Raw genomic sequence first — 26,222 nt, 5'->3', positions numbered from 1 at the left:
GTTTTTAAATCAAAGGAAAGTGAAACACATTCAAACAAAGCTTTTTGAAGTAAATAAAAGACAAGTGCATTCAACAAAACTATTTGAATAAAATGAAAGTCAAACACATGAAACAAAGGTTTTTAAATCAAAGGAAAGTTAAACACGTTCAAACAAAGCTTTTTGAAGCAAATAAAAGTCATATGCATTGAACAAAGCTATTTCAATCAAGTGAAAGTCAAACACATTCAAACAAAGATTTTTGAAATAAATAAAAGTCAAATGCATTCAACAAAGCTATATGAATCAAATGAAAGTCAAACACATTCAAAAAAAGCTTTTAGAATCAAATGAAAGTCGAATGAATTCTACAAAGCTATTTGAATCAAATGAAAGTCAAACACATTAAACATTGGTTTTTAAATCAAATGAAAGTCAAACACATTCAAACAAAGCTTTTTGAAGAAAATAAAAGTCAAATGCATTGAACAAAGCTATTTGAATCAAATGAAAGTCAAACACATTCAATTAAAGCTTTTCGAATCAAATGAAAGTCGAATGCATTCTACAAAGCTATTTGAATCAAATGAAAGTCAAACACATTCAAACAAAGCTTTTTCAATCAAATGAAAGTCGAATGTATTCTACAAAGCTATTTGAATCAAATTAAAGTGAAACACATTCAAACAAAGCGTTTTGAAGCTAATAAAAGTCAAACGCATTGAACAAAGCTATTTGAATGAAATGAAAGTCAAACACATTCAAACACAGCTTTTTGAAACACATAAAAGTCAAATGCATTCAACAAAGCTATTTGAATCAAATGAAGGTCAAACACATTCAAACAAAGCTTTTTGAATCAAATGAAAGTCGAATGAATTCTACAACGCTATTTGAATCAAATGAAAGTCAAACACATTAAACATAGGTTTTTAAATCAAATGAAAGTCAAACACATTCAAACAAAGCTTTTTGAAGCAAATAAAAGTCAAATGCATTCAACAAAGCTATTTGAATCAAATGGAAGTCAAACACATTCAAACAAAGCTTTTTGAATCAAATGAAAGTCGAATGCATTCTAAAAAGCTATTTGTATCAAATGAAAGTCAAACACATTAAACATAGGTTTTTAAATCAAATGAAAGTCAAACACATTCAAACAAAGCTTTTTGAAGCAAATAAAAGTCAAATGCATTGAACAAAACTATTTGAATGAAATGAAAGTCAAACACATTCAAACAAAGCTTTTTGAAGTACATAAAAGTCAAACGCAATCAACAAAGCTATTTGAATCAAATGAAAGTCAAATACATTAAAAATAGGTTTTTAAATCAAATGAAAGTCAAACACATTCAAACAAAGCTTTTTGATGAAAATAAATGTCAAATGCATTGAACAAAGCTATTTAAATCAAATGAGAGTCAAACACATTCAATTAAAGCTTTTCGAATCAAATGAAAGTCGAATGCATTCTACAAAGCTATTTGAATCAAATGAAAGTCAAACACATTCAAACAAAGCTTTTTGCATCAAATGAAAGTCGAATGCATTCTACAAAGCTATTTGAATCAAATGAAAGTCAAACACATTCAAACAAAGATTTTTGAAGCAAATAAAAGTCAAATGCATTCAACGAAGCTATTTGAATCAAATGAAAGTCAAACACATTCAAACAAAGCTTTTTGAATCAAATGAAAGTCGAATGCATTCTACAAAGCTATTTGAATCAAATGAAAGTCAAACACAATCAAACAAAGCTTTTTGAAGCAAATAAAAGTCAAATGCATTGAACAAAGCTATTTGAATGAAATGAAAGTCAAACACATTCAAACAAAGCTTTTTGAAGTATATAAAAGTCAAATGCATTCAACAAAGCTATTTGAATGAAATGAAAGTCAAACACTTTCAAACAAAGATTTTTTAAGCAAATAAAAGTCAAATGCATTCAAAAAAGCTATTTGAATCAAATGAAAGTAGAATGAATTCTACAAAGCTATTTGAATCAAATGAAAGTCAAACACATTAAACATAGGATTTTAAATCAAATGAAAGTCAAACACATTCAAACAAAGCTTTTTGAAGTACATAAAAGTCAAATGCATTCAACAAAGCTATTTGAATGAAATGAAAGTCAAACACTTTCAAACAAAGATTTTTTAACCAAATAAAAGTCAAATGCATTCAACAAAGCTATTTGAATCAAATGAAAGTAGAATGAATTCTACAAAGCTATTTGAATCAAATGAAAGTCAAACACATTATACATAGGTTTTTAAATCAAATGAAAGTCAAACACATTCAAACAAAGCTTTTTGAAGCAAATAAAAGTCAAATGCATTCAACGAAGCTATTTGAATCAAATGAAAGTCAAACACATTAAAACAAAGCTTTTTGAATCATATGAAAGTCATATGAATTCTACAAAGCTATTTGAATCAAATGAAAGTCAAACACATTAAACATAGGTTTTTAAATGAAATGAAAGTCAAACACATTCAAACAAAGCTTTTTGAAGAAAATAAAAGTCAAATGCATTGAACAAAGCTATTTGAATCAAATGAAAGTCAAACACATTCAATTAAAGCTTTTCGAATCAAATGAAAGTCGAATGCATTCTACAAAGCTATTTGAATCAAATGAAAGTCAAACACATTCAAACAAAGCTTTTTGAAGAAAATAAAGTCAAATGCATTGAACAAAGCTATTTGAATCAAATGAAAGTCAAACACATTTAATTAAAGCTTTTCGAATCAAATGTAAATCGAATGCATTTTACAAAGCTATTTGAATCAAATGAAAGTCAAACACATTCAAACAAAGCGTTTTGAAGCAAATGAAAGTCGAATGTATTCTACAAAGCTATTTGAATCAAATTAAAGTGAAACACATTCAAACAAAGCGTTTTGAAGCAAATAAAAGTCAAACGCATTGAACAAAGCTATTTGAATGAAATGAAAGTCAAACACATTCAAACACAGCTTTTTGAAGCACATAAAAGTCAAATGCATTCAACAAAGCTATTTAAATCAAATGAAGGTCAAACACATTCAAACAAAGCTTTTTGAATCAAATGAAAGTCGAATGAATTCTACAAAGCTATTTGAATCAAATGAAAGTCAAACACATTAAACATTGGTTTTTAAAACAAATGAAAGTCAAACACATTCAAACAAAGCTTTTTGAAGAAAATAAAAGTCAAATGCATTGAACAAAGCTATTTGAATCAAATGAAAGTCAAACACATTCAATTAAAGCTTTTCGAATCAAATGAAAGTCGAATGCATTCTACAAAGCTATTTGAATCAAATGAAAGTCAAACACATTCAAACAAAGCTTTTTGAATCAAATGAAAGTCGAATGTATTCTACAAAGCTATTTGAATCAAATTAAAGTGAAACACATTCAAACAAAGCGTTTTAAAGCAAATGAAAGTCAAACGCATTGAACAAAGCTATTTGAATGAAATGAAAGTCAAACACATTCAAACACAGCTTTTTAAGCACATAAAAGTCAAATGCATTTAACAAAGCTATTTGAATCAAATGAAGGTCAAACACATTCAAACAAAGCTTTTTGAATCAAATGAAAGTCGAATGAATTCTACAAAGCTATTTGAATCAAATGAAGTCAAACACATTAAACATAGGTGTTTAGATCAAATGAGAGTCAACCACATTCAAACAAAGCTTTTTAAAGCAAATAAAAGACAGGTGCATTCAACAAAACTATTTGAATAAAATGAAAGTCAAACACATGAAACAAAGGTTTTTAAATTAAATGAAAGTTAAACACGTTCAAACAAAGCTTTTTAAAGCATATAAAAGTCATATGCATTGAACAAAGCTATTTTCAATCAAGTGAAAGTCAAACATATTCAAACAAAGATTTTTAAAATAAATAAAAGTCAAATGCATTCAACAAAGCTATTTGAATCAAATCAAAGTCAAACACATTCAAACAAAGCTTTTAGAATCAAATGAAAGTCGAATGAATTCTACAAAGCTATTTGAATCAAATGAAAGTCAAACACATTAAACATTGGTTTTTAAATCCAATGAAAGTGAAACACATTCAAACAAAGCTTTTTGAAGAAAATAAAAGTCAAATGCATTGAACAAAGCTATTTGAATCAAATGAAAGTCAAACACATTCAATTAAAGCTTTTCGAATAAAATGAAAGTCGAATGCATTCTACAAAGCTATTTAAATCAAATGAAAGTCAAACACATTCAAACAAAGCTTTTTGAATCAAATGAAAGTCGAATGTATTCTATAAAGCGATTTGAATCAAATTAAAGTGAAACACATTCAAACAAAGCGTTTTGAAGCAAATAAAAGTCAAACGCATTGAACAAAGCAATTTGAATGAAATGAAAGTCAAACACATTCAAACACAGCTTTTTGAAGCACATAAAAGTCAAATGCATTCAACAAAGCTATTTGAATCAAATCAAAGTCAAACACATTCAAACAAAGCTTTTTGAATCAAATGAAAGTCGAATGAATTCTACAAAGCTATTTGAATCAAATGAAAGTCAAACACATTAAACATTGGTTTTTAAATCAAATGAAAGTCAAACACATTCAAACAAAGCTTTTTGAAGAATATAAAAGTTAAATGCATTGAACAAAGCTATTTGAATCAAATGAAAGTCAAACCAATTCAATTAAAGCTTTTCGAATCAAATGAAAGTCGAATGCATTCTACAAAGCTATTTGAATAAATGAAAGTCAAACACATTCAAACAAAGCTTTTTGAATCAAATGAAAGTCGAATGCATTCTACAAAGCTATTTGAATGAAATTAAAGTGAAACACATTCAAATAAAGCGTTTTAAAGCAAATAAAAGTCAAATGCATTGAACAAAGCTATTTGAATGAAATGAAAGTCAAACACATTCAAACAAAGCTTTTTGAAGCACATAAAAGTCAAATGCATTCAACAAAGATATTTGAATCAAATGAAAGTCAAACACATTCAAACAAAGCTTTTTAAATCAAATGAAAGTCGAATGAATTCTACAAAGCTATTTGAATCAAATGAAGTCAAACACATTAAACATAGGTTTTTAAATCAAATGAAAGTCAAACACATTCAAACAAAGCTTTTTGAAGCAAATAAAAGTCAAATGCATTCAACGAAGCTATTTAAATCAAATGAAAGTCAAACACATTCAAACAAAGCTTTTAGAATCAATTGAAAGTCGAATGAATTCTAAAAAGCTATTTGAATTAAATGAAAGTCAAACACATTAAACATTGGTTTTTAAATCAAATGAAAGTCAAACACATTCAAACAAAGCTTTTTGAAGAAAAAAAAAGTCAAATGCATTTTACAAAGCTATTTGAATCAAATGAAAGTTAAACACATTTAAACAAAGCTTTTGAATCAAATAAAAGTCGAATGCATTCTATAAAGCTATTTGTATCAAATGAAAGTGAAACACATTCAAACAAAGCGTTTTGAAGCAAATAAAAGTCAAATGCATTGAACAAAGCTATTTAAATGAAATGAAAGTCAAACACATTCAAACAAAGCTTTTTGAAGCACATAAAAGTAAAATGCATTCAACAAAGCAATTTGAATCAAATGAAAGTCAAACACATTCAAACAAAGCTTTTTGAATCAAATGAAAATCGAATGAATTCTACAATGCTATTTGAATCAAATGAAAGTCAAGCACATTAAACATAGGGTTTTGAATCTAATGAAAGTCAAACACATTCAAACAAAGCTTTTGAAGCAAATAAAAGTCAAATGCATTGAACAAAGCTATTTGAATCAAATGAAAGTCAAAGACATTAAACATAGGTTTTTAAATCAAATGAAAGTCAAACACATTCAAACAAAGCATTTTGAAGCGAATAAAAGTCAAATGCATTGAACAAAGCTATTTGAATGAATAGAAATTCAAACAAATTCAAACAAAGCTTTTTGAATCAAATGAATGTCAAATGCATTGAACAATGCTATTTGAATCAAATGAAAGTCAAACACATTCAATTAAAGCTTTTCGAATCAAATGTAAGTCGAATGCATTTTACAAAGCTATTTGAATCAAATGAAAGTCAAACACATTCAAACAAAGCTTATTGAAACAAATAAAAGTCAAATGCATTGAACAAAGCTATTTAAATGAAATGAAAGTCAAACACATTCAAACAAAGATTTTTGAAGCACATTAAAGTCAAATGCATTCAACAAAGCTATTTGAATCAAATGAAAGTCAAACACATTCAAACAAAGCTTTTTGAATCAAATGAAAGTCGAATGAATTCTACAAAGCTATTTGAATCAAATGAAAGTCAAACACATTAAATATAGGTTTTTAAATCAAATGAAAGTCAAACACATTCAAACAAAGCTTTTTGAAGCAAATAAATGTCAAATGCATTTAACAAAGCTATTTGAATCAAATGAAATTCAAACACATTCAAACAAAGCTTTTTGAATCAAATGAAAGTCGAATGCATTCTACAAAGCTATTTGAATCAAATGGATGTCAAACACATGAAACAAAGAATTTTAAATCAAATGAAAGTCAAATATTTTCAAAAAAAGGTTTTTGAAGCAAATAAAAGTCCAATGCATTGAACAAAGCTATTTGAATTAAATGAAAGTCAAACACATTCAAACAAAGCTTTTGGAAGCAAATAAAAGTCAAATGCATTCAACAAAGCTATTTGAATCAAATGAAAGTCAAACACATTCAAACAAAGCTTTTTAAATCAAATGAAAGTCGAATGAATTCTACAAAGCTAATTAAATCAAATGAAATTCAAACACATTAAACATAGGTTTTTAAATCAAATGAAAGTCAAACACATTCAAACAAATCTTTTTATAACAAATAAAAGTCAAATGCATTGAACAAAGCTATTTGAATCAAATGATAGCCAAACACGTTCCAACAAAGCTTTTAGAATCAAATGAAAGTCGAATGCATTCTACAAATCTATTTGAATCAAACGAAACTCAAACACATTCAAACAAAGCTTTTTAAGCAAATAAAGTCAAATGCATTCAATAAATCTATTTGAATCAAATGAATGTGAAACACATTCAAATATAGCTTTTTGAATCAAATGAAAGTAAAATGAATTCTACAAAGATATTTGAATCAAATGAAAGTCAAACACGTTCAAACAAAGCTTTTTGAAGAAAAAAAAAGTCAAATGCATTCAACAAAGCTATTTGAATAAAATGAAAGTCAAACACATGAAACAAAGGTTTTTAAATCAAATGAAGGTCAAGCACGTTCAAACAAAGCTTTTTGAAGCAAATAAAAGTCAAATGCATTCGACAAAGCTATTTGAATCAAATGAAAGTCAAACACATTCTAACAAAGCTTTTTGAATCAAATGAAAGTCGAATGCATTCTAGATAGCTATTTGAATCAAATGAAAGTCAAACACATTAAACAAAGGTTTTTAAATCAAATGAAAATCAAACACGTTCAAACAAAGCTTTTTGAAGCAAATAAAAGTCAAATGCATTGAACAAAGCTATTTAAATCAAATGAAAGTCAAACACATTCAAACAAAGCTTTTTGAAACAAATAAAAGTCAATAGCATTCAACAAAGCTATTTGAATCAAATGAAAGTCAAACACATTCAAACAAAGCTTTTTGAAGCAAATAAAAGTCAAATGCATTCAACAAAGCTATTTGAATCAAATGAAAGTCAAACACATTTAAATAAAGCTTTTTGAATAAAATGAAAGTCGAAAGCATTCTACAAAGCTATTCTAATCAAATGAAAGTCAAACACATGAAACAAAAGTTTTTAAATCAAACGAAAGTCTAACATGTACAAACAAAGCTTTTTGAAGCAAATAAAAGTCAAATGCGTTGAACAAAGATATTTAAATCAAATGAAAGTCAAGCACATTCAAACAAAGCTTTTTGAAGCAAATAAAAGTCAAATGCATTCAACAAAGCTATTTGAATCAAATGAAAGTCAAACACATTCAAACAAAGCTTTTTGAATCAAATGAAAGTCGAATGCATTCTACAAAGCTATTTGAATCAAATGAAAGTAAAACACATTAAACATAGGTTTTTAAATCAAACGAAAGCCAAACACATTCAAACAAAGCTTTTTGAAGTAAAAAAAAGTTAAATGCATTCAACAAATCTGTTTGAATCAAATGAAAGTCAAACACATTCAAACAAATTTTTTTGAAGCACATAAAAGTCAAATGCATTGAACAAAGCTATTTGAATCAAGTGAAAGTCAAACACATTCAAACAAAGATTTTTGAAAAAAATAAAAGTCAAATGCATTGAACAAAGTTATTTGAATCAAATGAAAGTCAAACACATGAAACAAAGGTTTTTAAATCAAATAAAGTCAAACACGTTCAAACAAAGCTTTTTGAAGCACATAAAAGTCAAATGCATTCAACAAAGCTATTTGAATCGAATGAAAGTCAAACACATTCAAACAAAGGTTTTTTTAAATCAAATGAAAGTCGAATGCATTTTACAAAGCTATTTGAATCAAATGAAAGTCAAACACATTAAACAAAGGTTTTTAAATCAAATAAATGTCAAACACTGTCAAACAAAGGTTTTTCAAGCAAATAAAAGTCAAATGCATTGAACAAAGCTATTTGAATCAAATGAAAGTCAAACATATTCAATCAAAGCTTTTTGAATCAAATGAAAGTCGAATGCATTCTACAAATTTTTTTTTGAATCAAATAAAAGTCAAACACATTCAAACAAAGCTTTTTGAAGCAAATAAAAGTAAAATGCATTCAACAAAGCTATTTGAATCAAATGAAAGTCAAACACATTCAAACAAAGGTTTTTGAAGCAAATAAAAGTCAAATGCATTTTACAAAGCTATTTGAATCAAATGAAAGTCAAACACATTTAAACAAAGCTTTTTGAATCAAATGAAAGTAAAACACATTAAACAAAGGTTATTAAATCAAATGAAAGTCAAATACATTCAAGCAAAGCTTTTGAACCTAATAAAAGTCAAATGCATTGAACAAAACTATTTGAATCAAATGAAAGTCAAACACATTCAAACAAAGCTTTTTCAATCAAATGAAAGTCGAACGCATTCTACAAAGCTATTTGAATCAAATGAAAGTCAAACACATTCAAACAAAGCTTTTTAAATCAAATGAAAGTCAAACACATTCAAACAAAGCTTTTTGAAGGAAATGAAAGTCAAATGCATTGAACAAAGCTATTTTGAATTAAATGAAAGTCAAACACATTCAAACATAGCTTTTTCAATGAAATGAAAGTCGAATGCATTCTACAAAGCTTTTTAAATCAAATGAAAGTCAAACACATTCAAACAAAGCTTTTTGAAGCAAATAAAAGTCTAATGCAATGAACATAGCTATTTGAATCAAATGAAAGTCAAACACATTCAAACAAAGCTTTTTGAAACAAATAAAAGTCAAATGCATTCAACAAAGCTATTTGAATCAAATGAAAGTGAAACACATTCAAACAAATCTTTTGAATCAAATGAAAGTCGAATGCAATCTACAAAGCTATTTGAATCAAATGAAAGTCAAACACATTAGACAAAGGTTTTTAAATCAAATAAATGTCAAACACAATCAAACAAAGGTTTTTGAAGCAAATAAAAGTCAAATGCATTGAACAAAGCTATTTGAATCAAATGAAAGTCAAACACATTCAAACAAAGCTTTTTTGAACCAAATGAAACTCGAATGCATTCTACAAAGCTATTAGAATCAAATGAAAGTCAAACACATTTAAACAAAGCTTTTTGAAGCAAATAAAAGTCAAATGTATTGAACAAAGCTATTTGAATTAAAATAAAGTCAAACACATTCAAACAAAGCTTTTTGAATCAAATGAAAGTCGAATGCATTCTACAAAGCTATTTGAATCAAATGAAAATGAATAACATTCAAACAAAGCTTTTTGAAGGAAATAAAATTCAAATGCATTCAACAAAGCTATTTAAATCAAAAGAAAGTCAAACACATATAAATATAGCTTTTTGAAGCAAATAAAAGTCAAATGTATTGAACAAAGCTATTTGAATTAAATGAAAGTCAAACACATTCAAAGAAAGCTATTTGATTCAAATGAAAGTCGAATGCATTCTACAAAGCTATTTGAATGAAATGAAAGTCAAACACATTCAAACAAAGCTTTTTGAAGGAAATAAAAGTCAAATGCATTCAACAAAGCTATTTGAATCAAAAGAAAGTAAAACACATTCAAACAAAAAATTTTGAATCAAATGAAAGTCGAATGCATTTTACAAAGCTATTTGAATCAAATGAAAGTCAAACACATTAAACAAAGGTTTTTAAATCAAATAAATGTCAAACACTGTCAAACAAAGGTTTTTCAGGCAAATAAAAGTCAAATGCATTGAACAAAGCTATTTGAATCAAATGAAAGTCAAACATATTCAAACAAAGCTTTTTGAATCAAATGAAAGTCGAATGCATTCTACAAATTTTTTTTTGAATCAAATGAAAGTCAAAAACATTCAAACAAAGCTTTTTGAAGCAAATAAAAGTAAAATGCATTCAACAAAGCTATTTGAATCAAATAAAAGTCAAACACATGAAACAAAGGTTTTTTTAATCAAATGAAAGTCAAACACGTTCAAACAAAGCTTTTTGAAGCAAATAAAAGTCAAACACATTAAACATAGGTTTTTAAATCAAATGAAAGTCAAACACATTCAAACAAAGCTTTATGAAGCAAATAAAAGTCAAATGCATTCAACGAAGCTATTTAAATCAAATGAAAGTCAATCACATTCAAACAAAGCTTTTAGAATAAATTGAAAGTCGAATGAATTCTACAAAGCTATTTGAATTAAATGAAAGTCAAACACATTAAACATTGGTTTTTAAATCAAATGAAAGTCAAACACATTCAAACAAAGCTTTTTAAAGAAAAAAAAAAGTCAAATGCATTTTACAAAGCTATTTGAATCAAATGAAAGTTAAACACATTCAAACAAAGCTTTTGAATCAAATAAAAGTCGAATGCATTCTACAAAGCTATTTGTATCAAATGAAAGTGAAACACATTCAAACAAAGCGTTTTGAAGCAAATAAAAGTCAAATGCCTTGAACAAAGCTATTTAAATGAAATGAAAGTCAAACACATTCAAACAAAGCTTTTTGAAGCACATAAAAGTAAAATGCATTCAACAAAGCAATTTGAATCAAATGAAAGTCAAACACATTCAAACAAAGCTTTTTGAATCAAATAAAAGACAAATGCATTCAACAAAGCTTTTTGAAGGAAATGAAAGTCAAATGCATTGAACAAAGCTATTTGAATTAAATGAAAGTCAAACACATTCAAACATAGCTTTTTCAATCAAATGAAAGTCGAATGCATTCTACAAAGCTTTTTAAATCAAATGAAAGTCAAACACATTCAAACAAAGCTTTTTGAAGCAAATAAAAGTCTAATGCAATGAACATAGCTATTTGAATCAAATGAAAGTCAAACACATTCAAACAAAGCTTTTTGAAACAAATAAAAGTCAAATGCATTCAACAAAGCTATTTGAATCAAATGAAAGTGAAACACATTCAAACAAATCTTTTGAATCAAATGAAAGTCGAATGCAATCTACAAAGCTATTTGAATCAAATGAAAGTCAAACACATTAGACAAAGGTTTTTAAATCAAATAAATGTCAAACACAATCAAACAAAGGTTTTTGAAGCAAATAAAAGTCAAATGCATTGAACAAAGCTATTTGAATCAAATGAAAGTCAAACACATTCAAACAAAGCTTTTTTGAACCAAATGAAACTCGAATGCATTCTACAAAGCTATTATAATCTAATGAAAGTCAAACACATTTAAACAAAGATTTTTGAAGCAAATAAAAGTCAAATGTATTGAACAAAGCTATTTGAATTAAATGAAAGTCAAACACATTCAAACAAAGCTTTTTGAATCAAATGAAAGTCGAATGCATTCTACAAAGCTATTTGAATCAAATGAAAATGAATAACATTCAAACAAAGCTTTTTGAAGGAAATAAAACTCAAATGCATTCAACAAAGCTATTTGATTCGAAAGAAAGTCAAACACATATAAATCTAGCTTTTTGAAGCAAATAAAAGTCAAATGTATTGAACAAATCTATTTGAATTAAATGAAAGTCAAACACATTCAAAGAAAGCTATTTGATTCAAATGAAAGTCGAATGCATTCTACAAAGCTATTTGAATGAAATGAAAGTCAAACACATTCAAACAAAGCTTTTTGAAGGAAATAAAAGTCAAATGCATTCAACAATGCTATTTGAATCAAAAGAAAGTCAAACACATTCAAACAAAAAATTTTGAATCAAATGAAAGTCGAATGCATTTTACAAAGCTATTTGAATCAAATGAAAGTCAAACACATTAAACAAAGGTTTTTAAATCAAATAAATGTCAAACACTGTCAAACAAAGGTTTTTCAAGCAAATAAAAGTCAAATGCATTGAACAAAGCTATTTGAATCAAATGAAAGTCAAACATATTCAAACAAAGCTTTTTGAATCAAATGAAAGTCGAATGCATTCTACAAATTTTTTTTTGAATCAAATGAAGGTCAAACACATTCAAACAAAGCTTTTTGAAGCAAATAAAAGTCTAATGCAATGAACATAGCTATTTGAATCAAATGAAAGTCAAACACATTCAAACAAAGCTTTTTGAAACAAATAAAAGTCAAATGCATTCAACAAAGCTATTTGAATCAAATGAAAGTGAAACACATTCAAACAAATCTTTTGAATCAAATGAAAGTCGAATGCATTCTACAAAGCTATTTGAATCAAATGAAAGTCAAACACATTAGACAAAGGTTTTTAAATCAAATAAATGTCAAACACAATCAAACAAAGGTTTTTGAAGCAAATAAAAGTCAAATGCATTGAACAAAGCTATTTGAATCAAATGAAAGTCAAACACATTCAAACAAAGCTTTTTTGAACCAAATGAAAGTCGAATGCATTCTACAAAGCTATTTGAATCAAATGAAAGTCAAACACATTTAAACAAAGCTTTTTGAAGCAAATAAAAGTCAAATGTATTGAACAAAGCTATTTGAATTAAATGAAAGTCAAACACATTCAAACAAAGCTTTTTGAATCAAATGAAAGTCGAATGCATTCTACAAAGCTATTTGAATCAAATGAAAATGAATAACATTCAAACAAAGCTTTTTGAAGGAAATAAAATTCAAATGCATTCAACAAAGCTATTTAAATCAAAAGAAAGTCAAACACATATAAATATAGCTTTTTGAAGCAAATAAAAGTCAAATGTATTGAACAAAGCTATTTGAATTAAATGAAAGTCAAACACATTCAAAGAAAGCTATTTGATTCAAATGAAAGTCGAATGCATTCTACAAAGCTATTTGAATGAAATGAAAGTCAAACACATTCAAACAAAGCTTTTTGAAGGAAATAAAAGTCAAATGCATTCAACAAAGCTATTTGAATCAAAAGAAAGTAAAACACATTCAAACAAAAAATTTTGAATCAAATGAAAGCCGAATGCATTTTACAAAGCTATTTGAATCAAATGAAAGTCAAACACATTAAACAAAGGTTTTTAAATCAAATAAATGTCAAACACTGTCAAACAAAGGTTTTTCAGGCAAATAAAAGTCAAATGCATTGAACAAAGCTATTTGAATCAAATGAAAGTCAAACATATTCAAACAAAGCTTTTTGAATCAAATGAAAGTCGAATGCATTCTACAAATTTTTTTTTGAATCAAATGAAAGTCAAAAACATTCAAACAAAGCTTTTTGAAGCAAATAAAAGTAAAATGCATTCAACAAAGCTATTTGAATCAAATAAAAGTCAAACACATGAAACAAAGGTTTTTTTAATCAAATGAAAGTCAAACACGTTCAAACAAAGCTTTTTGAAGCAAATAAAAGTCAAACACATTAAACACAGGTTTTTAAATCAAATGAAAGTCAAACACATTCAAACAAAGCTTTTTGAAGCAAATAAAAGTCAAATGCATTCAACGAAGCTATTTAAATCAAATGAAAGTCAATCACATTCAAACAAAGCTTTTAGAATCAATTGAAAGTTGAATGAATTCTACAAAGCTATTTGAATTAAATGAAAGTCAAACACATTAAACATTGGTTTTTAAATCAAATGAAAGTCAAACACATTCAAACAAAGCTTTTTAAAGAAAAAAAAAAGTCAAATGCATTTTACAAAGCTATTTGAATCAAATGAAAGTTAAACACATTCAAACAAAGCTTTTGAATCAAATAAAAGTCGAATGCATTCTACAAAGCTATTTGTATCAAATGAAAGTGAAACACATTCAAACAAAGCGTTTTGAAGCAAATAAAAGTCAAATGCCTTGAACAAAGCTATTTAAATGAAATGAAAGTCAAACACATTCAAACAAAGCTTTTTGAAGCACATAAAAGTAAAATGCATTCAACAAAGCAATTTGAATCAAATGAAAGTCAAACACATTCAAACAAAGCTTTTTGAATCAAATGAAAGTCGAATGAATTCTACAAAGCTATTTGAATCAAATGAAAGTCAAGCACATTAAACATAGGTTTTTGAATCTAATGAGCTTCAAACACATTCAAACAAAGCTTTTTGAAGCAAATAAAAGTCAAATGCATTGAACAAAGCTATTTGAATCAAATGAAAGTCAAAGACATTAAACATAGGTTTTTAAATCAAATGAAAGTCAAACACATTCAAACAAAGCCTTTTGAAACGAATAAAAGTCAAATGCATTGAACAAAGCTATTTAAATGAAATGAAAGTCAAACACATTCAAACAAATCTTTTTGAAGCACATAAAAGTCAAATGCATTCAACAAAGCTATTTGAATCAAATGAAAGTCAAACACATTCAAACAAAGGTTTTTTAAATCAAATGAAAGTCAAATGCATTCTACAAAGCTATTTGAATCAAATGAAAGTCAAACACATTCAAACAAAGATTATTGAATCAAATGAAATTCAAATGCATTGTACAAAGCTATTTGAATCAAATGAAAGTCAAACACATTAAACAAAGGTTTTTTAAATCAAATGAAAGTCAAATGCATTCTACAAAGCTATTTGAATCAATTGAAAGTCAAACTCATTCAAACAAAGATTTTTGAATCAAATGAAAGTCGAATGCATTTTACAAAGCTATTTGAATCAAATGAAAGTCAAACACATTAAACAAAGGTTTTTTAAATCAAATGAAAGTCAAACACATTTAAACAAAGCTTTTTGAAGCAAATAAAAGTCAAATGCATTCAACAAAGCTATTTGAATCAAATGAAAGTCAAACACATTCAAACAAAGCTTTTTGAAGCACATAAGAGTCAAATGCATTCAACAAAGCTGTTTGAATCAAATGAAAGTCAAACACATTTAAACAAAGCTTTTTGAATCAAATGAAAGTCGAATGAATTCTACAAAGCTATTTGAATCAAATGAAAGTGAAACACATTAAACATAGGTTTTTAAATCAAATGAAAGTCAAACACATTCAAACAAAGCTTTTTGAAGTAAATAAAGTTAAATGCATTGAACAAAGCTATTTGAATCAAATGAAAGTCAAAAACATTCAATTAAAGCTTTTCGAATCAAATGTAATTCGAATGCATTTTACAAAGCTATTTGAATCAAATGAAAGTAAAACACATTCAAACAAAGCTTTTTGAAGAAAATAAAGTCAAATGCATTGAACAAAGCTATTTGAATCAAAAGAAAGTCAAACACATTCAATTAAAGCTTTTCGAATCAAATGTAAGTCGAATGCATTTTACAAAGCTATTTGAATCAAATGAAAGTCAAACACATTCAAACAAAGATTTAAATAAAGTCAAATGCATTGAACAATGCGATTTGAATCAAATGAAAGTCAAACACATTCAATTAAAGCTTTTCGAATCAAATGTAAGTCGAATGCATTTTACAAAGCTATTTGAATCAAATGAAAGTCAAACACATTCAAACAAAGCGTTTTGAAGCAAATAAAAGTCAAATGCATTGAACAAAGCTATTTAAATGAAATGAAAGTCAAACACATTCAAACAAAGCTTTTTGAAGCACATAAAAGTCAAATGCATTCAACAAAGCTGTTTGAATCAAATGAAAGTCAAACACATTCAAACAAAGCTTTTTGAATCGAATGAAAGTCGAATGAATTCTACAAAGCTATTTGAATCAAATGAAAGTCAAACACATTAAATATAGGTTTTTAAATCAAATGAAAGTCAAACACATTCAAACAAAGCTTTTTGAAGCAAATAAATGTCAAATGCATTTAACAAAGCTATTTGAATCAAATGAAATTCAAACACATTCAAACAAAGCTTTTTGAATCAAATGAAAGTCGAATGCATTCTACAAAGCTATTTGAATCAAATGAAAGTCAAACACATGAAACAAAGATTTTTAAATCAAATGAAAGTCAAATATTTTCAAAAAAAGCTTTTTGAAGCAAATAAAAGTCCAATGCATTGAACAAAGCTATTTGAATGAAATGAAAGTCAAACACATTCCAACAAAGCTTTTGGAAGCAAATAAAAGTCAAATGCATTCAACAAAGCTATTTGAATCAAATGAAAGTCAAACACATTCAAACAAAGCTTTTTAAATCAAATGAAAGTCGAATGAATTCTACAAAGCTAATTAAATTAAATGAAATTCAAACACATTAAACATAGGTTTTTAAATCAAATGAAAGTCAAACACATTCAAACAAATCTTTTTATAACAAATAAAAGTCAAATGCATTGAACAAAGCTATTTGAATAAAATGATAGCCAAACACGTTCCAACAAAGCTTTTTGAATCAAATGAAAGTCGAATGCATTCTACAAATCTATTTGAATCAAACGAAACTCAAACACATTCAAACAAAGCTTTATTAAGCAAATAAAGTCAAATGCATTCAATAAATCTATTTGAATCAAATGAATGTGAAACACATTCAAATATAGCTTTTTGAATCAAAAGAAAGTAAAATGAATTCTACAAAGATATTTGAATCAAATGAAAGTCAAACACGTTCAAACAAAGATTTTTGAAGAAAAAAAAAGTCAAATGCATTCAACAAAGCTATTTGAATAAAATGAAAGTCAAACACATGAAACAAAGGTTTTTAAATCAAATGAAGGTCAAGCACGTTCAAACAAAGCTTTTTGAAGCAAATAAAAGTCAAATGCATTCTACAAAGCTATTTGAATCAAATGAAAGTCAAACACATTCTAACAAAGCTTTTTGAATCAAATGAAAGTCGAATGCATTCTAGATAGCTATTTGAATCAAATGATAGTCAAACACATTAAACAAAGGTTTTTAAATCAAATGAAAATCAAACACGTTCAAACAAAGCTTTTTGAAGCAAATAAAAGTCAAATGCATTGAACAAAGCTATTTAAATCAAATGAAAGTCAAACACATTCAAACAAAGCTTTTTGAAACAAATAAAAGTCAAATGCATTCAACAAAGCTATTTGAATCAAATGAAAGTCAAACACATTCAAACAAAGCTTTTTGAAGCAAATAAAAGTCAAATGCATTCAACAAAGCTATTTGAATTAAATGAAAGTCAAACACATTTAAACAAAGCTTTTTGAATAAAATGAAAGTCGAAAGCATTCTACAAAGCTATTCTAATCAAATGAAAGTCAAACACATGAAACAAAAGTTTTTAAATCAAACGAAAGTTTAACATGTACAAACAAAGCTTTTTGAAGCAAATAAAAGTCAAATGCGTTGAACAAAGATATTTAAATCAAATGAAAGTCAAGCACATTCAAACAAAGCTTTTTGAAGCAAATAAAAGTCAAATGCATTCAACAAAGCTATTTGAATCAAATGAAAGTCAAACACATTCAAACAAAGCTTTTTGAATCAAATGAAAGTCGAATGCATTCTACAAAGCTATTTGAATCAAATGAAAGTAAAACACATTAAACATAGGTTTTTAAATCAAATGAAAGCCAAACACATTCAAACAAAGCTTTTTGAAGTAAAAAAAAGTTAAATGCATTCAACAAATCTGTTTGAATCAAATGAAAGTCAAACACATTCAAACAAATTTTTTTGAAGCACATAAAAGTCAAATGCATTGAACAAAGCTATTTGAATCAAGTGAAAGTCAAACACTTTCAAACAAAGATTTTTGAAAAAAATAAAAGTCAAATGCATTGAACAAAGTTATTTGAATCAAATGAAAGTCAAACACATGAAACAAAGGTTTTTAAATCAAATAAAGTCAAACACGTTCAAACAAAGCTTTTTGAAGCACATAAAAGTCAAATGCATTCAACAAAGCTATTTGAATCAAATGAAATTCAAACACATTCAAACAAAGGTTTTTTAAATCAAATGAAAGTCAAATGCATTCTACAAAGCTATTTGAATCAAATGAAAGTCAAACACATTCAAACAAAGATTATTGAATCAAATGAAAGTCAAATGCATTGTACAAAGCTATTTGAATCAAATGAAAGTCAAACACATTAAACAAAGGTTTTTTAAATCAAATGAAAGTCAGATGCATTCTACAAAGCTATTTGAATCAATTGAAAGTCAAACTCATTCAAACAAAGATTTTTGAATCAAATGAAAGTCGAATGCATTCTACAAAGTTATTTGAATCAAATGAAAGTCAAACACATGAAACAAAGGTTTTTGAACTAAATGAAAGTCAAACACATTCAAAGAAAGCTATTTGATTCAAATGAAAGTCGAATGCATTGAACAAAGCTATTTGAATGAAATGAAAGTCAAACACATTCAAACAAAGCTTTTTGAAGGAAATAAAAGTCAAATGCATTCAACAAAGCTATTTGAATCAAAAGAAAGTCAAACACATTCAAACAAAAAATTTTGAATCAAATGAAAGTCGAATGCATTTTACAAAGCTATTTGAATCAAATGAAAGTCAAACACATTAAACAAAGGTTTTTAAATCAAATAAATGTCAAACACTGTCAAACAAAGGTTTTTCAAGCAAATAAATGTCAAATGCATTGAACAAAGCTATTTGAATCAAATGAAAGTCAAACATATTCAATCAAAGCTTTTTGAATCAAATGAAAGTCGAATGCATTCTACAAATTTTTTTTGAATCAAATGAAAGTCAAACACATTCAAACAAAGCTTTTTGAAGCAAATAAAAGTAAAATGCATTCAAGAAAGCTATTTGAATCAAATGAAAGTCAAACACATTCAAACAAAGCTTTTTGAAGCAAATAAAAGTCAAATGCATTTTACAAAGCTATTTGAATCAAATGAAAGTCAAACACATTTAAACAAAGCTTTTTGAATCAAATGAAAGTCAAACACATTAAACAAAGGTTATTAAATCAAATGAAAGTCAAATACATTCAAGCAAAGCTTTTGAAGCTAATAAAAGTCAAATGCATTGAACAAAGCTATTTGAATCAAATGAAAGTCAAACACATTCAAACAAAGCTTTTTCAATCAAATGAAAGTCGAACGCATTCTACAAAGCTATTTGAATCAAATGAAAGTCGAACGCATTCTACAAAGCTATTTGAATCAAATGAAAGTCAAACACATTCAAACAAAGCTTTTTAAATCAAATGAAAGTCAAACACATTCAAACAAAGCTTTTTGAAGGAAATGAAAGTCAAATGCATTAAACAAAGCTATTTGAATTAAATGAAAGTCAAACACATTCAAACATAGCTTTTTCAATCAAATGAAAGTCGAATGCATTCTACAAAGCTTTTTAAATCAAATGAAAGTCAAACACATTCAAACAAAGCTTTTTGAAGCAAATAAAAGTCTAATGCAATGAACATAGCTATTTGAATCAAATGAAAGTCAAACACATTCAAACAAAGCTTTTTGAAACAAATAAAAGTCAAATGCATTCAACAAAACTATTTGAATCAAATGAAAGTGAAACACATTCAAACAAATCTTTTGAATCAAATGAAAGTCGAATGCAATCTACAAAGCTATTTGAATCAAATGAAAGTCAAACACATTAGACAAAGGTTTTTAAATCAAATAAATGTCAAACACAATCAAACAAAGGTTTTTGAAGCAAATAAAAGTCAAATGCATTGAACAAAGCTATTTGAATCAAATGAAAGTCAAACACATTCAAACAAAGCTTTTTTGAACCAAATGAATGTCGAATGCATTCTACAAAGCTATTTGAATCAAATGAAAGTCAAACACATTTAAACAAAGCTTTTTGAAGCAAATAAAAGTCAAATGTATTGAACAAAGCTATTTGAATTAAATGAAAGTCAAACACATTCAAACAAAGCTTTTTGAATCAAATGAAAGTCGAATGCATTCTACAAAGCTATTTGAATCAAATGAAAATGAATAACATTCAAACAAAGCTTTTTGAAGGAAATAAAACTCAAATGCATTCAACATAGCTATTTGAATCAAAAGAAAGTCAAACACATATAAATATAGCTTTTTGAAGCAAATAAAAGTCAAATGTATTGAACAAAGCTATTTGAATTAAATGAAAGTCAAACACATTCAAAGAAAGCTATTTGATTCAAATGAAAGTCAAATGCATTCTACAAAGCTATTTGAATGAAATGAAAGTCAAACACATTCAAACAAAGCTTTTTGAAGGAAATAAAAGTCAAATGCATTCAACAAAGCTATTTGAATCATAAGAAAGTCAAACACATTCAAACAAAAAATTTTGAATCAAATGAAAGTCGAATGCATTTTACAAAGCTATTTGAATCAAATGAAAGTCAAACACATTAAACAAAGGTTTTTAAATCAAATAAATGTCAAACACTGTCAAACAAAAGTTTTTCAAGCAAATAAAAGTCAAATGCATTGAACAAAGCTATTTGAATCAAATGAAAGTCAAACATATTCAAACAAAGCTTTTTGAATCAAATGAAAGTCGAATGCATTCTACAAATTTTTTTTTGAATCAAATGAAAGTCAAACACATTCAAACAAAGCTTTTTGAAGCAAATAAAAGTAAAATGCATTCAACAAAGCTATTTGAATCAAATAAAAGTCAAACACATGAAACAAAGGTTTTTTTAATCAAATGAAAGTCAAACACGTTCAAACAAAGCTTTTTGAAGCAAATAAAAGTAAAATCCATTGAACAAAGCTATTTGAATCAAGTGAAAGTCAAACACATTCAAACAAAGCTTTTTGAAGCAAATAAAAGTCAAATGCATTCTACAAAGCTATTTGAATCAAATGAAAGTCAAACACATTTAAACAAAGCTTTTTGAATCAAATGAAAGTCAAACACATTAAACAAAGGTTATTAAATCAAATGAAAGTCAAATACATTCAAGCAAAGCTTTTGAAGCTAATAAAAGTCAAATGCATTGAACAAAGCTATTTGAATCAAATGAAAGTCAAACACATTCAAACAAAGCTTTTTCAATCAAATGAAAGTCGAACGCATTCTACAAAGCTATTTGAATCAAATGAAAGTCAAACACATTCAAACAAAGCTTTTTAAATCAAATGAAAGTCAAACACATTCAAACAAAGCTTTTTGAAGGAAATGAAAGTCAAATGCATTGAACAAAGCTATTTGAATTAAATGAAAGTCAAACACATTCAAACATAGCTTTTTCAATCAAATGAAAGTCGAATGCATTCTACAAAGTTTTTTAAATCAAATGAAAGTCAAACACATTCAAACAAAGCTTTTTGAAGCAAATAAAAGTCTAATGCAATGAATATAGCTATTTGAATCAAATGAAAGTCAAACACATTCAAACAAAGCTTTTTGAAACAAATAAAAGTCAAATGCATTCAACAAAGCTATTTGAATCAAATGAAAGTGAAACACATTCAAACAAATCTTTTGAATCAAATGAATGTCGAATGCATTCTACAAAGCTATTTGAATCAAATGAAAGTCAAACACATTAGACAAAGGTTTTTAAATCAAATAAATGTCAAACACAATCAAACAAAGGTTTTTGAAGCAAATAAAAGTCAAATGCATTGAACAAAGCTATTTGAATCAAATGAAAGTCAAACACATTCAAACAAAGATTTTTTGAACCAAATGAAAGTCGAATGCATTCTACAAAGCTATTTGAATCAAATGAAAGTCAAACACATATAAATATAGCTTTTTGAAGCAAATAAAAGTCAAATAATGAAAGTCAAACACATTCAAACAAAGATTTTTTGAACCAAATGAAAGTCGAATGCATTCTACAAAGCTATTTGAATCAAATGAAAGTCAAACACATATAAATATAGCTTTTTGAAGCAAATAAAAGTCAAATGTATTGAACAAAGCTATTTGAATTAAATGAAAGTCAAACACATTCAAAGAAAGCTATTTCATACAAATGAAAGTCGAATGCATTCTACAAAGCTATTTGAATGAAATGAAAGTCAAACACATTCAAACAAAGCTTTTTGAAGGAAATAAAAGTCAAATGCATTCAACAAAGCTATTTGAATCTAAAGAAAGTCAAACACATTCAAACAAAGCTTTTTCAATCAAATGAAAGTCGAACGCATTCTACAAAGCTATTTGAATCAAATGAAAGTCAAACACATTCAAACAAAGCTTTTTAAATCAAATGAAAGTCAAACACATTCAAACAAAGCTTTTTGAAGGAAATGAAAGTCAAATGCATTGAACAAAGCTATTTGAATTAAATGAAAGTCAAACATATTTAAAGATAGCTTTTTCAATCAAATGAAAGTCGAATGCATTCTACAAAGCTTTTTAAATCAAATGAAAGTCAAACACATTCAAACAAAGCTTTTTGAAGCAAATAATAGTATAATGCAATGAACATAGCTATTTGAATCAAATGAAAGTCAAACACATTCAAACAAAGCTTTTTGAAACAAATAAAAGTCAAATGCATTCAACAAAGCTATTTGAATCAAATGAAAGTGAAACACATTCAAACAAATCTTTTGAATCAAATGAAAGTCGAATGCATTCTACAAAGCTATTTGAATCAAATGAAAGTCAAACACATTAGACAAAGGTTTTTAAATCAAATGAAAGTCAAACACATTAAACAAAGCTTTTTGAAGGAAATGAAAGTCAAATGCATTGAACAAAGCTATTTGAATTAAATGAAAGTCAAACATATTCAAAGATAGCTTTTTCAATCAAATGAAAGTCGAATGCATTCTACAAAGCTTTTTAAATCAAATGAAAGTCAAACACATTCAAACAAAGCTTTTTGAAGCAAATAAAAGTATAATGCAATGAACATAGCTATTTGAATCAAATGAAAGTCAAACACATTCAAACAAAGCTTTTTGAAACAAATAAAAGTCAAATGCATTCAACAAAGCTATTTGAATCAAATGAAAGTGAAACACATTCAAACAAATCTTTCGAATCAAATGAAAGTCGAATGCATTCTACAAAGCTATTTGAATCAAATGAAAGTCAAACACATTAAACAAAGGTTTTTAAACCAAATGAAAGTCAAACACATTCAAACAATGCTTTTTGAAACAAATAAAAGTCAAATGCATTCAACAAAGGTATTTGAATCAAATGAAAGTCAAATGCATTCAACAAATCAATTAGAATCAAATGAAAGTTAAACACATTCAATTAAAGCTTATTGAATCAAATGAAAGTCAAATGCATTCTACAAAAATATTTGAATCATAAGAAAGTCAAACACAGTAAACAAAGGTTTTTGATGCAAATAAAAGTCAAATGCATTCAACAAAGCTATTTGAATCTAATGAAAGTTAAACACATTCAAACAAAACTTTTTGAATCAAATGAAAGTCAAATGCATTCTACAAAGCTATTTGAATCAAATGAAAGTTAAACATATTCAAACAAAGGTTTTTTAATCAAATGAAAATCAAATGCATTCAAACAAAGCTTTTTAAAGCAAATAAAAGTCAAATGCATTCAACAAAGCTATTTGAATCAAATGAAAGTCAAACACATTCAAACAAAGCTTTTTGAACCAAATGAAAGTCGAATGCACTACAAAGCTATTTGAATCAAATGAAAGGCAAACACATTGAACAAAGGTTTTTAAATCAAATGAAAGTCAAATACATTCAAACAAATCTTTTTGAAGCAAATAAAAGTGAAATGCATTGAACAAAGCTATTTGAATCAAATGAAAGTCAAACACATTCAAACAAAGGTTATTAAATCAAATGAATGTCAAACACATTCACACAAGGATTTTGAAGCAAATAAAAGTCAAATGCATTCAACAAATCTATTTGAATCAAATGAAAGTCAAACACATTCAAACAAAGCTTTTTGAATCAAATGAAAGTCAAATGCATTCTACAAAGCTATTTGAATCAAATGAAAGTCAAACACATGGAACAAAGGTTTTAAAATCAAATGAAAGTCAAACGCGTTCAAACAAAGCTTTTTGAAGCAAATAAAAGTCAAATGCATTCAACAAAGCTATTTGAATGAAATGAAAGTTAAACACATTCAACCAAAGGTTTTCAAATCCAAGTCAAACACATTCAAACAAAGCTTTTTGAAGCAAATGAAAGTAAAATGCATTATACAAAGCTATTTGAATTAAATGAAAGTCAATCACATTCAAACAAAGCTTTTAGAATCAAAAGAAAGAGGAATGTATTCTACAATGCTATTTGAATCAAATTAAAGTCAAACACATTAAAAAAGGTTTTTAAATGAAATGAAAGTCAAACACAGTCAAACAAAGCTTTTTGAAGCAAATAAAAGTCAAATTCATTCAACAAAGCTATTTGAATGAAATGAAAGTTAAACACATTCAAACAAAGGTTTTCAAATCCAATGAAAGTCAAACACATTTAAACAAAGCTTTTTGAAGCAAATAAAAGTCAAATGTATTGAACAAAGCTATTTGAATTAAATGAAAGTCAAACACATTCAAACAAAGCTTTTTGAATCAAATGAAAGTCGAATGCATTCTACAAAGCTATTTGAATCAAATGAAAATGAATAACATTCAAACAAAGCTTTTTGAAGGAAATAAAACTCAAATGCATTCAACAAAGCTATTTGAATCAAAAGAAAGTCAAACACATACAAATATAGCTTTTTGAAGCAAATAAAAGTCAAATGTATTGAACAAAGCTATTTGAATTAAATGAAAGTCAAACACATTTAAAGAAAGCTATTTGATTCAAATGAAAGTCGAATGCATTCTACAAAGCTATTTGAATTAAATGAAAGTCAAACACATTCAAACAAAGCATTTTAAATCAAATGAAAGTCAAACACATTCAAACAAAGATTTTTGAAGGAAATGAAAGTCAAATGAATTCAACAAAGCTATTTGAATCAAATGAAAGTCAAACACATTCAAACAAAGCTTTTTGAATTAAATGAAAGTCGAATGCATTCTACAAAGCTATTTGAATCAAATGAAAGTCAAACACATTAAACAAAGGTTTTTAACTCAAATAAAAGACAAACACTTTCAAACAAAGTTTTTTGAAGCAAATAAAAGTCAAATGCATTCAAGAAAGCTATTTGAATTAAATGAAAGTTAAACACATACAAACAAAGGTTTTTGAATCAAATGAAAGTCAAATGCATTCTACAAAACTATTTGAATCAAATGAAAGTCAAACACATGAAACAAAGGTTTTTAAATGAAATGAAACTCAAACACATTCAAACAAAGCTTTTTGATGCAAATAAAAGTCAAATGCATTCAACAAAGCTATTTGAATCAAATGAAAGTTAAACACAATCAAACAAAGCTTTTTGAATCAAACGAAACTTAAACACATTCAAACAAAGCTTTTTGAATCAAATGAAAGTCGAATGCATTCTACAAAGCTATTTTAATCAAATGAAAGTCAAACACATTAAACAATGGTTTTTAAATCAAAGGGAAGTCAAACACATTCAAACAAAGCTTTTTGAGCAAATAAAAGTAAAATGTATTTAACAAAGCTACTTGAATCAAATGAAAGTCAAACACATTCAAACAAAGGTTTTTAAATCAAAAGAAAGTCAAACACATTCAAACAAAGCTTTTTGAAGCAAATGAAAGTCAAATGCATTCAACAAAGCTATTTGAATCAAATGAAAGTTAAACATATTCAAACAAAGGTTTTTGAATCAAATGAAAGTCAAATGCATTCTACAAAGCTATTTGAATTAAATGAAAGGCAAACACATTCAAACAAAGGTTTTTAAATCAAATGAAAGTGAAACACATTCAAACAAAGCTTTTTGAATCAAATGAAAGTCAAATGCATTCTACAAAGCTATTTGAATCAAATGAAAGTCAA

Source organism: Chenopodium album, chromosome 10, assembly GCF_948465745.1.
Source record: "Chenopodium album chromosome 10, dcCheAlbu1.1, whole genome shotgun sequence".
Lineage (NCBI taxonomy): Eukaryota > Viridiplantae > Streptophyta > Magnoliopsida > Caryophyllales > Amaranthaceae > Chenopodium > Chenopodium album.
This window is presented reverse-complemented; position numbering follows the sequence as displayed.